We start from the raw sequence: 18,139 nt of genomic DNA, 5'->3' as shown, positions 1-18,139 counted from the left end.
TGGCACTTAAACAATCCAGAAGGGAAAGAATACTCCTTCTATTCCCACCCTCACCACATGCTTACGAGAATAGACTACATCTTCTCTAACGACTTTCTACTCCCCTACACGGCCTCACCTAAAATTTATGACATAGCAATTTCTGACCATGCCCTAGTCTCGGTTACCCTCACTCTTTTCACAAATACTCCCTCCCTCAAACGGTTGAGGTTCCCCTCCTATCTGACCAAGGATCCTGGGATCTCCTCACTCGTCAGGGCAACCTGGCAGGAGTTCTTGGCCAATAACGCCACTCCATCTATCTCGCCAATCCTCCTCTTGGAGACCGGTAAGGTGGTTCTCAGGGGACGGATTATATCTTACGCGTCTGCTTATAAAAAGAACATAGCCAAGGCCTTTTTGGCCGCCAGTTCCTCTCTGCGGGAGGCGCAGGCAAATCTTAACAAATCCAATTCTCCACTCCATACAGATATGTGGTGTAAAGCAAAGGCTGACTTTGACGAGTGGGCTGAGACCAGGGAGCGTCTGTACATATCTCACCAGGACTGGAAGTACCATTCCTTCTGGAACAAACACAGGAAACTGATGGCTTCTCTCTGCAGAGGGCCCTTTACACCCACACGAGTATCCTCACTCAGAAACGCTGATGGTCTGATTGTGGAATCCCCTACGGAAATTAACCAGGTCTTTTAAACCTTTTAAAAAAGCTGTACAACCACAAACCTTGCGATGAGGCCGCAGCCTCAAGCTGGTTGTCCTCAGTCAATCTCCCGAAAATTTCCCAAGACCAACTGGCCCTTCTAAAATCCCCCATTTCCTTAGAGGAAGTAACAAAGTCTATTACACAATTGTCCTTAGGCAAATCTCCTTGCCTGGATGGGTACACTCCCAAATTTTACAAATTGGCAATGGAAGCGGTCGCCCCTACCTTGCAATCGGTATTAAATCACATTATACAGGGACACTCCTACCTACCCACAGGGTATCAGGCTCATATTAAGCTAATCTACAAGAAAGGAAAGGACCCCATGGACCCAGGCTCCTACAGACCTATCTCACTATTAAATGTGGATTCCAAGCTACTCTCCAAAATAATGGCAGATAAACTGGCATCAATCTTACCTTCCCTCATACACCCGGCACAGTCAGGTTTCACCAAGGGGCGGTCAGCCACCTCTAACCTTAGGAAGGTCTTGGTAGCACTCGAAACGTCTAAAGCGAACCCGAACAACCAGGCAGCCATAATCACTCTTGATGCCGAAAAGGCTTTTGATAATGTTAACATCCAATGGTTATACAGAGTCCTGGTACACCTGGGGTTCTCTGGTTCTTTTCTCCACCTGATAAGGACCATGTATGCTTCCCCCGAGGCACAGATTGTGATTGCAGGACATATCTTCCAATCGTTTAGACTATATAAAGGGACACGCCAGGGATGTCCTATCTCACCCCTGCTGTTCAACCTGGCCATGGAACCGCTCTCGAAGTACATGCTAGCGCATCCTGAGCTCCGGGGAATCAAAGTGGGCCCTGTCAGAATATTTATACTGCTCTGAATATAACAGTGTCTATCTATGTAAATAAGCAAAGATCTGTAAGGTAGGAGAATCTCAACTTATTTCCACAAATCAATATGTAACAAATTCTTTTTAATCGCTTAATTTCTTTTTAAAAGCATATACCGATCTTAGTGAAAACAGTCTACAGTAGGGAATATATAAGAATATTTATTCACAAGACATATATTCACAATAAATAATTAGACTTGAGGTAACACAAAGAGATAACTTTACATAAAATACAAACTTAAAACAATAAATGCAATGTGATTTTAGCTCAATAATGAAATTAAAAATGAAAGCAAGATTACGTTTTCCCCAGGTATAGTAGAAACCATATATAAGTGTTCTATATAGTCAGACCACAATTGTCCGCGAATTGCGCATCCAACAGCCACTCCACTGCAGTTGAAGTGAGAATAGGCTATGCAAAATGGGAGACAAATATGCTAATAGTGCGCTAAATCTGATATTAATAAAAATGTATAAAAACAAAAATTAGTTTTTAGAGAAAAAATTTAATATGGTTCATACGGCTGGGATTGTAATCTTATTACCCTTAAATATGAAATATAAAACATATAGGGAAGGAAATAAACAATAGTAAATAATAATCAAAGACACAGCAAGGTATATTTACCACACTTAAGATGGCTGCTAGCTTAAAATGGTAGTTACCAGAGTCCTTAAGATGGCTGCCTTCCCAAAATGGTGGCCAGTTAGGGAGGAGTTTTGTTTGGCGTCCTTCAAAGTTTCAGATAAATGATGGAGCAAGATGGAGTATGTATAGATGAGTATATGTATGGATGTGAGTAGTGTGTGTGTTGTAAGTGTAATGAATGTTGTCGTAATGTGTCCTATTACTTCTGGGTTCCCTTTTTATATTGTATTGAACAAAAGACCAGTAAAATTACCATAAGCCGATCCCAGAAGGAGGAACTTTATCCCCATTGGTTGGGATTACTTATCCATTAACTGGTGAGGTCATTGGCAACACCTCTACTAATTACCCAGTGTTTTGGATATTAGAATTACATGATAATTTCTTCAATTAAGAATAATCATAAAAACAACATAAAAACCTGTCCATACTCTCATAGTACATATATGGCTATCTAATATCTCCATCATGTATCGTGGCAGGGATTGAATCTGGTAACACCGTTTAATAAGAATATATTATTAATACAATATATATATTTATTGGAAATAACTGATTTACCCATAGACTACATTTTGTAGTAGTCTCCAAAGGGGGAAGTATTGTATTGCCCATTAGATTCAATATATAACATACAATAACACTATTATTATACTGATAACCTTAATGACCTCTGGCTGGTTAAAGCCTTAAATTATTTGGCCATGCCATATGCTGCCAGACTCTTAGGCTAAGACTGGAAGATCTATGGTGGTCATAAAACTTTAACAAGACCTACACAAATGTTTCTAAAAAGAAGTAATTAGCTTCACGACACATAAGTCCTTACACATAATAGAAAAGCATTCTAATATATATATATATATATATATATATATATATATAACATTATATATTCCACTATATCAATAATAGAAAAATACATTGTTGTTAATATACATCTTACATATGATGATGTTTTCTAAAACATATTTTTAAATGAACCTGATAAATATACTGAACTTATTGTTCATTGTAAAATACAGACAATCAAGAAGACACCACCCCCCTTAAAAACCTGGTGCCATCCTGGCTAGGCTTTTATTAGGTGAAATGTCAGAAAGTCCCATATTTACGATTTCAAGAAATACAAAGAAAATCTTATGTAGAACTTAAGACTATATAAAGGCATCTTGCAAAAGAACATGAACTGTCAGTGACCTCATGCAAGATGGACGCTGTACTGTTTAAAATTTGTATGTATAAGACTGAATATACATGGCCTTTATAATTCCATTTTTCTTTTATTTAATCTCCCCAATAGTCCTGACAGCCCGGAGGAATTGCGAACAGCAATGTTCGCGGATGATGTCCATATTTTTACGTCAGACCCTGAACATGACCTACCTATAATTCAAGAGATTTTCGCCAAATACCAATTGTGTTCAGGCTTACGTATTAATTTTGCTAAGAGCGAGATTCTTCCACTAAATTCTACCCGCACCCCTTCTTGGGCCCCCTCATCCCCTCTGCGTGTCACCACCAACCACATCACCTATTTGGGTGTTAAAATAGGTCGCTTTCCATCTTCCCTATACCAGCTAAATTTCACTCCAGTCATTGATAAAATAATAGCTGAATTGAAAAATTGGGCAAATCTACCTCTATCTTTCCTTGGCAGCTGCCACCTGTACAAAATGGCCACATTTCCTAAACTCCTCTACCCTCTTCAAACAATTCCACTTCTCCTTAAACATTAAGACATCCACAGACTACACAAAGCGGTCTCCTCCTTTATTTGGAAAGGCGAACGACCCAGAATCGCATTTAGCAAGCTTCATTTGGCCAAACGAGAAGGGGGCTTAGATCTCCCTAATACGTGAATTTACAATATTGTATGCCTCTTGCGGGGATGCCTGGACTGGTTGAGTCGTGAATCGAGATACAGTAGTTTTACACTTGAAACCTATATGGCCACTCATAATGACCTGGCAGCCCTGCTGCACTGTGGAACAGGGGACTTTCCACCTGCCTTGCGCAAAAACCTCTTACTTAGAGACACAGTGATGGCCTGGAGGGAGGTGAGGAAACGACTGGGAATCCCTCAGCGTCTCTCTTAACACTTACCTATCCAAGGTCACCCCATGTTTCCACAGGCGCAGCAGCATTCCGCTTATGGGGAATGGTCAAAGCGGGGGGTAAAACAGTTTGCTCAGTTATTTTATGTTATGACGGGCAAATCTATGTCTTTTAAAGATTTTTCTATTATGTATGGTATCCCCAATAGCCACTACCTTTACTTTAGACAATGCGTTAGTTTTGCAGACTCAATCTGCCTACCCTCACAATGGCGTTTTCATTCATCTCTTGTGGATTTTTGGCTACAGCGAGGCAAACACAAAATATCCCATTTATACAAACCCCTCCATGCTGAACTCTTCCGGGGAGTCTCGAATAAGGTAGCGCAACCCTAGAATAAGGTTCTCCACTCAGAAACTGCGCAACACAAGATCTTGTCAGGCTACCTTACCACCCGCAAATATATCACAAACGAATTTTGGAGGGAGCAGCAGTTTAAGATCCTTCACAGGGTGTATATCCCTCATCTCCGTTGGTCCTCGGACGTTTCTCATCATTACTGCATGCTATGTAACGAGCATTACCCCTCTTTACTCCATAAACTTTGGCAATGTCCATCCATATCATCTTTTTGGGACAAGCTCATACGATACGTGACTCTGTATACTGGACTGGTGCTCCCAAGAGATATATGACTTACAGGTCATAAACACTGGATGATATCCTGTTTCATGATAGCAAGAAGACTGATACTTAAACACTGGATGGACTCCCCCCCCCCCTCTCTTGCCGAGCTGACAAACGATCTACACCTCCTCCGTGAAAGGGAAGCAACAGGACTATCCTTACACCCCACCAAAAACGATACCCGCTTTGTCCAGAAATGGTCCAACTTCCCTCCCAGGGATGCGTTTTCCACTGTAGATCTAACCTAGACCCTACTCAATAACCATATGATCGCACTTATCTATGGGGATGGCACTTCGCTACACATCTCGCTGAGGGACATACATGGAACCAAGTGCCATCGCCAGTATCCAAATAAGTGTCTCCTACATTTCTGACCTTGTTTACTTATGTTATGCACAGTTTCACAGCGTTATAGCTGCATATAAGTAGTGTGTGGTGAACAAACACCACTGCATCTAGTGACCTCCCTACCGGTGACCACTGTCTATCTATCCTTCTACTGGTATACCCTCCTCCCCCTCACTCCCCTCTCTGTTCTCTCTATCCCCCCCCCTTTTTTCACCCCAATATTTCCCTCCCCTGTTGGTTTCAATACCTTATTTTTCCCCACCCTGGTTAACACACGAAAAAAAGTTTAATAGCAATGTGAAGTTCCACTCCAGATCCACTGCGAATCACGGAGTTCCTCACTATACTTTTCGTATTGCATGAGAACGATCTTTCTGTACCATTTGCATCTATGTGACATTGTTTTAATGATTCTATTTCTTGAACACTGTTTGTAAAGAGTTTGGAACTTCAATAAAATATTCTTAAAAAAACAGTACATATTTATACTATATATGGACACCAGATTTGGGGACACAGAGCACAGATTTGGTCACCAAAATTCACAAATGCAGTATTGAACTGCTATATATTGGAAATAATTATTTAAACGCCAGATGCACAACTGTTTTTTTTGCCCTAAAACACGGCTTTTTAAAATAAAAACCCCAAAATGCAGTTTTTAACTGCTGTACATTAACAGTATATATTTATACTATATATGGACACCAGATTTGGGGACCCAGAGCACAGATTTGGTCACCAAAATTCACAAATGCAGTATTGAACTGCTATATATTGGAAATAATTATTTAAATGCCGGATGCACAACTGTTTTTTCGGCCTAAAACACGGCTTTTTTTAAATAAAAACCCCAAAATGCAGTTTTTAACTGCTGTACATTAACAGTTTATATTTATACTATATATGGACATCAGATTTGGGGACCCAGAGCACAGATTTGGTCACCAAAATTCACAAATGCAGTATTGAACTGCTATATATTGGAAATAATTATTTAAACGCGCCACCAGATATTTATACCACTCTGTGGATCAGGATTACCACTTTTTGGTCAAAAAACATACACTTATGCTGTATTTCACAGCAGCAATGTAAAATAGGTGGTTGGAACTTGGAATGGGAATTTTAGACTGTTTGGTGGACCTTGAATAAAGATTTTTTTTCTATAAAAAACAAAGAAGCACTAGTTCCCTGCAGAAATATAAAATATGTCCTTGGACGGTGTATGCAGAACTGTTTTGTAGACAATAAACACGGTTTTTCCCCCAAAATTACACCAATTCTCTATTTCACTGCAGAAATGTCAAATATATATTTTGGCGGTGTAATATAGGATTGGTGGATCAGGATGACCACTTTTTTTTAACTAAAATACACTGATGCACTATTTGATAGCTGAAATGGAATATGCAGTTTAGTGCATTGTATACACATGTGCTCTGTGGCACCACAGATCCCAGGCTAGACAAATGCACTATGTCACCCCTTAAACATACAAAAGGCAATATAGGAGACTTGAGCAGCCAGAAAAAAAAAGTTTTTTTTCCTTCATTGAGCTACAAAATAGGATTAGGCTGATGTCCCGGGCTGGCTGGCACACATGCAGTACACTGCAGTGACTGATATGGCCGCCGAGCACCACCTCAGTAACAGTGGCCCGGTACAGAAATGTTGGATTGCTGAAGCTCCCTCCCTCCCTCTCTATTTGCTGCATCTTGTGGATTAAAGTAGCACAGGTTCTTCTGATTTGTGCCCTATTCTGTCCCTGATCGCGGCACCAACATCCTCTCCCTATGCTCAAATCAGCAGAGTGACGTGTGACATTACGTGACTCCAGCTTATAAAGAGGCTGGGTCACATGCTGCACTCAGCCAATCACAGCCATGCCATTCGTAGGCATGGCTGAGATGGCTTCTTAGTGCAAGAAGTAAAACGCTTGCTGATTGGCTGCTGTGCAGCCCTTCAGAAAGCGGGAAGAAATCGCCAAACAACGGACCTAAACCCAAACGTTTTTGAAAATGTTCAGGTTCGGGTCCGTGTCCCTAACACCCTAAAATTCGGTACGAATTTACAGTTCGGGTTCGCTCAACTCTAGTCTCTAGCAGTATTTTTAAAGGAAGGAGTCTTTTAGAATGTGGGCGGATGCAGCACATGGCGCAGTGGTGACAGTTACTATGACAGCTGGACATCTGTGCTTTTCAGTACACCCTAGCTGCAGTAAAGTGGAAAATCCTTGTTTATTTACTAAATTCTGATGTTACAAGGAACAGACAAAAGAATTGGAGCTGCTTGTATTGTGACTCCTAAATTACGGTAAAGGGAGTCTGTAAAAGCAGAGAGAAGGAATACAATAAAACCTTTACAATTTTATAGAATAGGGTTTTAAATATTAACAATAATATGATTGCCACATGTCAATATTGCATGTCTCTTGCTTTTTTTTTTTTAATATTATTTTTTATTTAGCAAAGGGGATTGGCTTACAATGTCAGAAAACAGCCACAATAATAAGAACAAGACAACTCAGACACTGCTGAGGAATCAGATAATGGAAAGCAAATTTATCCAAGCAAAGAGGATGCAAAGACCTCTGGTAAGGACATCCAGACCTTGGTTAAGAATGATTGACAAACTAAATAGAAACCGAGGTGAATCTCCAAAGGAATCATACATGATTCCCATGCTGGCTGCCTGCCAAAGATCCAAACCCAATGTTGGGATTGGCCTGAATTTTACATAATAATGGCTCTAGAGTCAATAAAAAAATCAAGGGAGACAGAGGGCAACCTTGACTGGTGCCATTCAACAATGTGAAATAGTCTGAGTGTGTCTCATTGACAAGTGCCACAGCCTGTGGGGTAGAATATGGGGTTGACACCCACAACATCATGTGGAACCCCAGGCCTATATATGAGAGGATAGATCTGAGAAACTTCCAATCAACCCGATCAAAGGCCTTAACTGCACCAGTGGACAAACTCATAAGAGGAGAAAGGCCCTTGATCTGGCCAAATGAAGGAGGTTGATGACCCAAGTTGTATTGACATGGGCTATACATTGAGGGATAAACCCAACCTGATCAGGATGGATGATCGCAGACAGACAAGGAAGCAGTCGATTGGTAAGTATTTTGGAAAACAACCAGGAAAACAGAAACTTGGAAACAGAGATCCACGTTGATAAGGGCTATTGGCCTATAAGTACTGCTTTGTGACAGAACCTTGCCTTGCTTGGAAAGCAGCATTAGATGTGCCCTAAAGGAATCTGGTGGGAGAGATGTCCCATCCACTATGGAGTAAATGGCACAAAGAAAAAACAATATAAGGCTATCTCTGCACTTTATTTTTTGAAGAGGTCAGGCCATCTGGTCCAGGAGATTTGCCAGATTAGGCTGACATGATGCCTGCAGGTATTTCTGTATCTCAGATGGGGTCTTCAAGAGACTCACGATCCTCCATTAATTGTTGCAGGAGGCCTGAAGAACTAACAAATGCCTCAATGGGAGATGGATTTGATGTCACAGTGGAAGAGGAAGATGAAGGTAAATGTAAAGTTTATGATAATGAATTGGAATGCCCTGGCTATAGAACCTGATGTAACATGTTTAAAATTATATAAAAACATTCTATTTAGTTAACAATCATGTTTTACTTACCTTCTCTGTGCAGTGGTTTTACACAGAGTAGCCTCAATCCTCCACTTCTTGGGCTCCCCCACCAGTGCTTCTGGCCCTTCCCCCTACTTATTGACCCCAGAGCAAGCAGATTGCAATGGGGGCACCTGAGCAGGCTTGATCTTGAGCCACTGCTGTGCCTATCCATTCACACACAGAGCCATAGTTCGACCCTTCCCCTCTCGTTCTCCTCATTGGCTCACTGGCTGTGATTGATAGCTAATGACAGAAAATGCTGTCTCATCCAATGAGGAGGGAGAGCCCCCAGAGAGCTTGTGCACATCAGGTAAGTTTTAGGGGGGCTGCAGAGAAGGTTTTTTGAATAGAATGCATGAAGGTTAAAGTTAAAAATTCCTCCCAGAATAGGAAGGCCTTCACCAAATTCTGCAATGGTTCATGTCAGACAACATAAATAGAGCAAGTGATCTGAATTGGGGAAAATATGGAGGGTCAGGTAAAAAAAGAAAAAAAAAAGGAGGAGGGGTTTTGGTGTAGTCTACCCCCACTACACCAGCATGGGAAATTCTCTGGAAAGCAACCATCAACAAGAAACAATTCCGGGTGGTGCATATGTGATGAGCTCATGCTCTAGTTACAACAGAACTTGTATTGTGCAGAACCCAAAACAAAAAACATAAGACCAGATGCTGGACCATCAACTCAGAAAATATTTCGCCCATCCCCCCCCCCCCCCCCCAGAGTAGCAAGTGGAAGGGGGATGGGGGAGGGAAGAGGGAGGGAAAAGAAGGGAAAGGGAATTTATAGGGTGAATAGAGGCATGGTTTCTTCCACAAACGAATCACTACATAGGTGAAAGTTAGTCGGTCATAGCAGACATATGCCAAAGGTACAGTATGCTGAAATAATGAGGAGTGTTTTAATAGAAGAGTAGGGGTCTGCTATTCATCACTTTACCCGAAAGAGTGTGACAATATTAAAGGGCAGAAAATCAGCAACTTGCAGAAAGAGGGCATAGGAAATGCAGTTATTTTATGTCTTTAGAATAGAATCAGGAGCAGCTGCCATAAAACAAATATCAACACAAAAAAAAAAAATTAGAATATTAACAGTGCTCCAAAAGAGCAGCAAAACTGGACTACCGAGGACCAAAAGCTCCCAGTACACAAATGACATACAAGGAGTGAAAAGAAGAACACAACAAAGGAAGCCGGGCCCTGAGCAGACCACCTACCTACACTGTAGTACATAAAGAAAACTTTTTGGAATTGTACGAATTACAAACATAAAATAACAAGCAGACCATTAAGCCCAATAAGTGACAATTACCCTATGATGCAATGATGTGGTCACAAGTAAGCTGCTTAGAGTACAGAAAATAACCAAGTAAATGATTGCAGTCAACCCCCCCCCCCCCAGGTATGGGCCAGGGCAGGACCGGCACTCCCGCTAGGCAAACAAGGCAGCTGCCTAGGGCACACTGCTGCTTAGGGGGTGCAGCCACGGCCGCTGGTTTCCCTACTAGCCTGGCTGCCACCCTAGGGTGACCAGGCACCGTGAACTGGAGCAGTGGGGGGCCATAGTTCCCACTTGGGTTGCCTCCGGATGGGAAGGGGGGAGATGGGGATTAGAGCGCTGCCTGATTACAAAAAGCCAAGTTTTTCTGCTTACCCGGTGGGGAGGCTGTGATATGAAGTCCCGCCTCCTGGACCGCCTCCTACCTATGATAGACAGCACACTGGTGACGTCTATTATAGGAGCCGGTCCAGTAGGCGGGACTTGTAATCATACAGTGCTCTAATCCCCATGCACTGGTCACTCTGCATTGTTGGGGGCACTGGTCACTCTGCATTGGATGGGGGCACTGGTCACTCTGCATTGGATGGGGGCACTGATCACTCTGCATTAATGGGGGCACTGGTCACTCTGCACTGGATGGGGGCATTGGTCACTCTGCATTAATGGGGGCATTGGTCACTCTGCATTGGCTGGGGACACTGGTCACTCTGCATTGGATGGGGGCACTGGTCACTCTGCATTAATTGTTGCACTAGTCACTCTGCATTAATGGGGGCACTGGTCACTCTGCATTAATGGGGGCACTGCGAGTGATGCAAGTTAAGGGGGGAGTATGGGGAATGCATGGAGTGTGCTGCGAGTATAGGGAAATAGGGACATTTTTTTTTTTTTTCTTTTCTTTTTTTTTTTGGGGGGGGCGCAAGTAGCTGGTCTTGCCTAGGGCGCAGAATAGTCTAGCACCAGCCCTGGCCAGGGGTGCCTCCCTGGGGAGTCCAAACGACTGGCAAGGGTTGAAACGGCCACCAGAGAATGGTGAGAACTGCTATTAATCATGGGTTATGACCTATTGGCCAACTTGATCTCAGTCTTGGGTTGTGATAGGTGGGAAAATATCCCTTATTTTTAAAGATAGAACATACATGGCCCATTCAGACATTGCTTATGTGTTGTCTGTTATTGCATACATGTTAACGTGCATCCTGGTAAGCCTGCCTTTTAATTTTTAGTAGGATTACTATGCACCACAATGCAGGTTATAATTCATCTGCAGCATTTTCTTCAGCACAGCACACCACAGCACAATATAAAGATGAATTACATTGGTGGGCTGTGGTGCACTGGTTAGGTGCATTGGGATGGCAATAGAAACATATAGCACTGCTTTTAATTTTATGTGTTACTACATTCAATAGGGATGAATGATAACTAGGGTTGAGCGGACACCTAGATGTCCGTGTTCGACGGGTTCGGCCGAACTTTAAAAAAAAGTCCGGGTCCGTGTCCCGGACTTTTACCGAACTTTTCCCGGACACCGAACCCCATTGAAGTCAATGGGGACCCGAACTTTAAGGCACTAAAATGGCTCTAAAACACCAAAGGAAAGGGCTAGAGTGCTGCAAATGGCAGCAAAACGTAATTAAGAGCATGGCAAGTGCTCTGCAAACAAATGTGGATAGGGAAATAACTTAAAACAACAAAAAAAAACAGAAAAATAAAACAATGTTCTTCATCTCTGGAGGACGAGGCCCATATGGAGTAGGAGGGAGGTTGAGGTGGTGGTGGATGTGGCGGTGACATAGGCATGCGCACAGGGTGTGCCGGGTGTGCCTGGGCACACCCTAATCACCTAGGGCACATAGCATTACCAGTGAGGAGATGGGAAAGATCTCCCTCGGACCTGCTCTGCTCTATTTCTCTTTGCCTACAGGTACATGGCCCCGATACATTACTCTCCCTGCTGGCAAACACATGCATGTGTATTTCAACTTTGGGGTGCACACCTTAATGCAATAGGCTGCGCACACCTATGGGCGGTGTAGGTGGAAGCGGCGGTGGAGGAGGACCAGGGCCGGATTAAGAGCATCATGGGCTTGGTGCTGAGGATTTTGAAGGGCCTTAAGGGCCGTGCCTTGCCATGCACCCAGAGGAGGAAGGGTGCAGCCATGCATGCCTAATTCAACATGGGATGCTGTCTCTGAAGCCCATAAACACATCCATGCATCGGCAACTGTCCCTCCTTGTCCGGCCTTCACGCTGTGTGGGGAGGTTCTGAGGGTGCTGCCTGGGTAAGCGAGCATAGAAGCCAGACTTCTGTGTTTACAAGTGACAGAAGAGCGGTAACAGTGAATATGGCCAACCCGGGGCCTATATAAAAGGTAGGGGCCTGGAGCTGCAGCTCCAATAGCCCCTACGTTAATCTGGCCCTGAGGAGGAGGACGAGGTAGCCAACACTGCTTCTTTTCACAAATTTTAAATGAGGGTACACCCCAAAAGAGTGAGAAAGAGCAAAAATGGAACAATGGGTGGGTAAGGTCGGTATCCATTGCTATTCTGCATAAGGTACGGAAAAGTCCCGTGGGATCCATGCCTGGTTCATTTTAATGAACGTGAGCTTGTCCACATTGTCTCTGGACAGGCGGCTGCGCTTGTCTGTTATAACGCCCCCAGCCGTGCTAAATACCCGTTCAGATAATACACTGGCTGCAGGGCACGCCAGCACCTCCAAGGCGTAAAGGGCAAGCTCAGGCCATGTGCCCAATTTGGAGACCCAGAAGTTGAAGGGGGCAGACCCCTCATTCACTACATGTAGGCGGGTGCACACATACTGCTCCACCATGTTGGTAAAATGCTGCCTCCTGCTAAGACGTTCCATCTGAGCTGCTGGTGCTGCTGTTTGTTGTGGCATGCTGACAAAGCTTTTCCACATTTCGGCCATGCTAACCCTGCCTTCTGAGGTGCTGGCGGTGCCCTGGTTGCGTTGGCGACCTCCTCCTCCTCCTCCTCTGCCTTGTGCTTCCACTGCGGCCCCGCTGTCAGATGGGAATGCCAGCAGCATGGCGTCTACCAGCGTGCGCTTGTACTCGCGCATCTTGCGATCGCGCTCCAGTGAGTGAATTAAGGACGGTACGTTGTCCTTGTAACGGGGATCCAGCAGCGTGGCCACCCAGTAATCAGCACAAGTTAGAATGTGGGCAACTCGGCGGTCGTTGTGGAGACACTGCAGCATGTAATCGCTCATGTGTGCCAGGCTGCCCAGAGGCAACGAAAGGCTGTCCTCTGTGGGAGGTGTATCGTCCGTGTCCTCTGTATCCCCCCAGCCACGCACCAGTGATGGCCATGAGCTGGCCTGGGTGCCACCCTGCTGTGAACATGGTTCCATCTCCTCCTCCAACTCCTCCTCCTCCTCATCCTCCTCATCCTCCAGAACTGTGACCCTGCTGGACAATTGTGTCCCTGGCGTTTGTGTGTGCAGGAACCCACCCTCGGAGCCCCTTGCGAATGACTGCCCTGAAAGCCTTGGAAATGTTACCTCTTCATCCTCCTCCTCATCCTGTGCCACATCCTCTTCCATCATCGCCCGAATTGTTTTTTCAAGGAGGCATAGAAGTGGGATAGTTAAGCTGAGAACCGCGTCATTGCCACTGGCCATGTTGGTGGAGTACTCAAAACAGCGCAACAAGGCACACAGGTCTCGCATGGAGGCCCAGTTATTGGTGGTGAAGTGGTGCTGTTCCGCAGAGCGACTCACGCGTGCGTGCTGCAGCTGAAACTCCACTATGGCCTGCTGCTGCTCGCACAGTCTTTCCAGCATGTGCAAGGTGGAGTTCCACCTTGTGGGCACGTCACATATGAGGCGGTGAGCGGGAAGGCCGAAGTTACGCTGCAGCGCTGCCAGGCGAGCAGCAGCAGGGTGAGAACGCCGAAAGTGCGCACAAACGGCCCGCACTTTCTGCAGCAGCTCTGACATATCGGGGTAGTTTTTAAGGAACCTCTGCACCACCAAATTCAGCACATGCGCCAGGCAAGGGATGTGCGTCAAACCGGCTAGGCCCAGAGCTGCTATGAGATTTCGCCCAGGCCGGGCTTGAGGCTCGCTGGCAGCAACCACTCATTTGTCTGCTGTTCCATGCTCCTCCACAACTCCTGCGCGGTGTGTGGTTTGTCCCCCAAACAGGCAAGTTGTAAAACTGCCTGCTGTCGTTTACCCCTGGCCGTGCTGAAGTTGGTGGTGAAGGTGTTACGCTGTCCGGATGAGGAGGCGGTAGAGGATGAGGAAGCGGAGTAGGAGGAGTTAGGAACAGGAGGCAAACTGAAGCGCCCTGCAATCCTCGGTGGTGGAAGGACATGCGCCAAATTGCTATCCGCCTCAGGCCCATCCGCCACTGCATTTACCCAGTGTGCCGTTAGGGAGATATAACGCCCCTGACCGTGCTTACTGGTCCACGTATCGGTAGTTAGGTGGACCTTGGCACAGATGGCGTTGCGCAGTGCACACCTGATTTTTTCCCCCACTTGGTTGTGCAGGGAAGGGATGGCCTGCCTGGAAAAGTAGTGGCGGCTGGGCACGACGTACTGTGGGACAGCCACCGACATAAGGTTTTTAAAACTGTGCGTCTCCACCAGACGGAATGACAGCATTTCAAAGGCCAATAATTTTGAAATGCTGGCATTCAGGGCCAGGGATCGCGGGTGGGTAGGGGGGTACTTCCTCTTCCTCTCAAGTGTTTGGGAGATGGAAAGCTGAACGCTTCCACGGGACATTGTGGAGATGGTTGTTGGTGACCCAGGTGGTGGTGTTGTTGACAGATCGTCTGTTTGCGGGGTGGCAGGTGCCGGTATCACTACAGATGTGGCTGGAGTGGCCGAGACTGCAGCAGAAGAGGAAGCAGGATGAGCCAGAGACGTTTCTTGGTTTTGAAGGTGTGTACTCCACTGCAGCTCGTGCTTTGCACTTAGATGCCTGATCATGCAGGTTGTGCTCAGGTTGAGAAGGTTTATGCCTCGCTTCAAGCTCTGATTGCACAGGCTGCAAACCACTCGTGTCCTGTCATCAGCACATTTTCTAAAGGACTTCCACGCTAGAGAACTCCTTTGAGCTGACTTTGGTGCGCTCGTTCCCTTGCTGCGTTGGGCAGTAGCGGGCGTAGTGTCTAGGGCACGGCCGCTCCGCTTCTGCACCCTGCTCCCTCTTCTGCTGTGCTGGTGGCTCTGTGCGACCACCGCCTCTTCCTCCAAACTACTCAGGTCACCTGCATGACGTTCATTCCATGTGGGGTCGAGGACCTCATCGTCCTCCACATCATCTTCCACCCAGTCTTCACCCCTGCCCTCCTTGTCGGTCTCCACAATGCTGAACGCCGCAGCAGTTGGCACCTGCGTTTCGTCATCATCGGAGACGTGCTGCGATGATCCTTGCATGTACTCATCTTGAGAAATAAGTGGTTGGGCATCGCTGCACTCAATCTCTTCCACTTCTGGGGCAGGGCTAGGTGGATTGCCCTGGGAAACCCTGCTGACAGAGTCATCAAAAAGAAGAAGAGACTGCTGTATGGCTTGGGGCTCAGACTGCTTGCCTGATTTGCAAGGGGGTGAGGTGAAAGACGGTTGGACATCGGCTGCAGGTGCCAACTGTGACCTTTCTGCAGTAGACTGGGTGGGAGACAATGTGAAGGAACTGGAGGCACTGTCAGCAGCAAACCAATCTACTATCGCCTCCACTTGTTCTGGCCTCATCACTTCTAGAGGCGTATGATGCCCTACCAAATACTGATGCAGGTTCTGTCGCCTACTCACACTTGAGGAAGGTGTTTCACTTGTGCGTGTAGCTGGCACAGATCGACCACGTCCTCTCCTTGCAACAGGAGCTCTACCAGCAGCACCACGACCCAGGCCATGGCCCTTATTTGACGGTCTCCTCATATTTCTGTAATTTAAGATCTTGCCCTAGAAAGGTTTTTATTGAATAGCGGAATAGGAAATATGATCCAAAAAAGTGTATGTATCTCGCACGTACAAAACCACACTAGGCCCCAATTACTATTGTTTCTACCCCTAAAAGGATGGATGAGGAGTAGGAGGAGTATGGAACAGACAGCACCCTCAAATCTTCAGAAGTATGAGATGAACCTCAAAAACTTGGAAAGGTGGATCTCACACGTACCGACACAGACTATCCCGCAATTCAATTGATCCTCAAAGGTTTTTATTGAATAGCGGAATAGGAAATATGATCAAAAAGAGTGTATGTATCTCGCACGTACACAACCACACTAGGCCCCAATTACTATTGTTTGTACCCCTAAAAGGATGGTTGAGCAGTAGGAGCAGGAGTATGGAACAGGCAGCACCCTCAAATCTTCAGAAGTATGAGATGAACCCCAAAAACTTGGAAAGGTGGATCTCACACGTACCGACACAGACTATCACGCAATTTAATTGATCCCCAAAGGTTTTAATTGAATAGCGGAATAGAAAATATGATCAAAAAGAAAGTGTATGTATCTCACACGTACACCACCACACTAGGCCCCAATTACTATTGTTTGTACCCCTAAAAGGATGGTTGAGCAGTAGGAGGAGGAGTATGGAACAGGCAGCACCCTCAAATCTTCAGAAGTATGAGATGAACCCCAAAAACTTGGAAAGGTGGATCTCACACGTACCGACACAGACTATCACGCAATTTAATTGATCCCCAAAGGTTTTAATTGAATAGCGGAATAGAAAATATGATCAAAAAGAAAGTGTATGTATCTCACACGTACACCACCACACTAGGCCCCAATTACTATTGTTTGTACCCCTAAAAGGATGGTTGAGCAGTAGGAGGAGGAGTATGGAACAGGCAGCACCCTCAAATCTTCAGAAGTATGAGATGAACCCCAAAAACTTGGAAAGGTGGATCTCACACGTACCGACACAGACTATCACACAATTTAATTGATCCCCAAAGGATTTAATTGAATAGCGGAATAGAAAATATGATCAAAAAGAAAGTGTATGTATCTCACACGTACACCACCACACTAGGCCCCAATTACTATTGTTTGTACCCCTAAAAGGATGGTTGAGCAGTAGGAGGAGGACTATGGAACAGGCAGCACCCTCAAATCTTCAGAAGTATGAGATGAACCCCAAAAACTTGGAAAGGTGGATCTCACACGTACCGACACAGACTATCACGCAATTTAATTGATCCCCAAAGGTTTTAATTGAATAGCGGAATAGAAAATATGATCAAAAAGAAAGTGTATGTATCTCACACGTACACCACCACACTAGGCCCCAATTACTATTGTTTGTACCCCTAAAAGGATGGTTGAGCAGTAGGAGGAGGAGTATGGAACAGGCAGCACCCTCAAATCTTCAGAAGTATGAGATGAACCCCAAAAACTTGGAAAGGTGGATCTCACACGTACCGACACAGACTATCACACAATTTAATTGATCCCCAAAGGATTTAATTGAATAGCGGAATAGAAAATATGATCAAAAAGAAAGTGTATGTATCTCACACGTACACCACCACACTAGGCCCCAATTACTATTGTTTGTACCCCTAAAAGGATGGTTGAGCAGTAGGAGGAGGACTATGGAACAGGCAGCACCCTCAAATCTTCAGAAGTATGAGATGAACCCCAAAAACTTGGAAAGGTGGATCTCACACGTACCGACACAGACTATCACGCAATTTAATTGATCCCCAAAGGATTTAATTGAATAGCGGAATAGAAAATATGATCAAAAAGAAAGTGTATGTATCTCACACGTACACCACCACACTAGACCCCAATTACTATTGTTTGTACCCCTAAAAGGATGGTTGAGCAGTAGGAGGAGGAGTATGGAACAGGCAGCACCCTCAAATGTTCAGAAGTATGAGATTGTGTT

Source organism: Pelophylax lessonae (assembly GCF_965119305.1).
Source record: "Pelophylax lessonae genome assembly, chromosome: 1".
Lineage (NCBI taxonomy): Eukaryota > Metazoa > Chordata > Amphibia > Anura > Ranidae > Pelophylax > Pelophylax lessonae.
Note: the sequence above shows the minus strand (reverse complement) of the source record.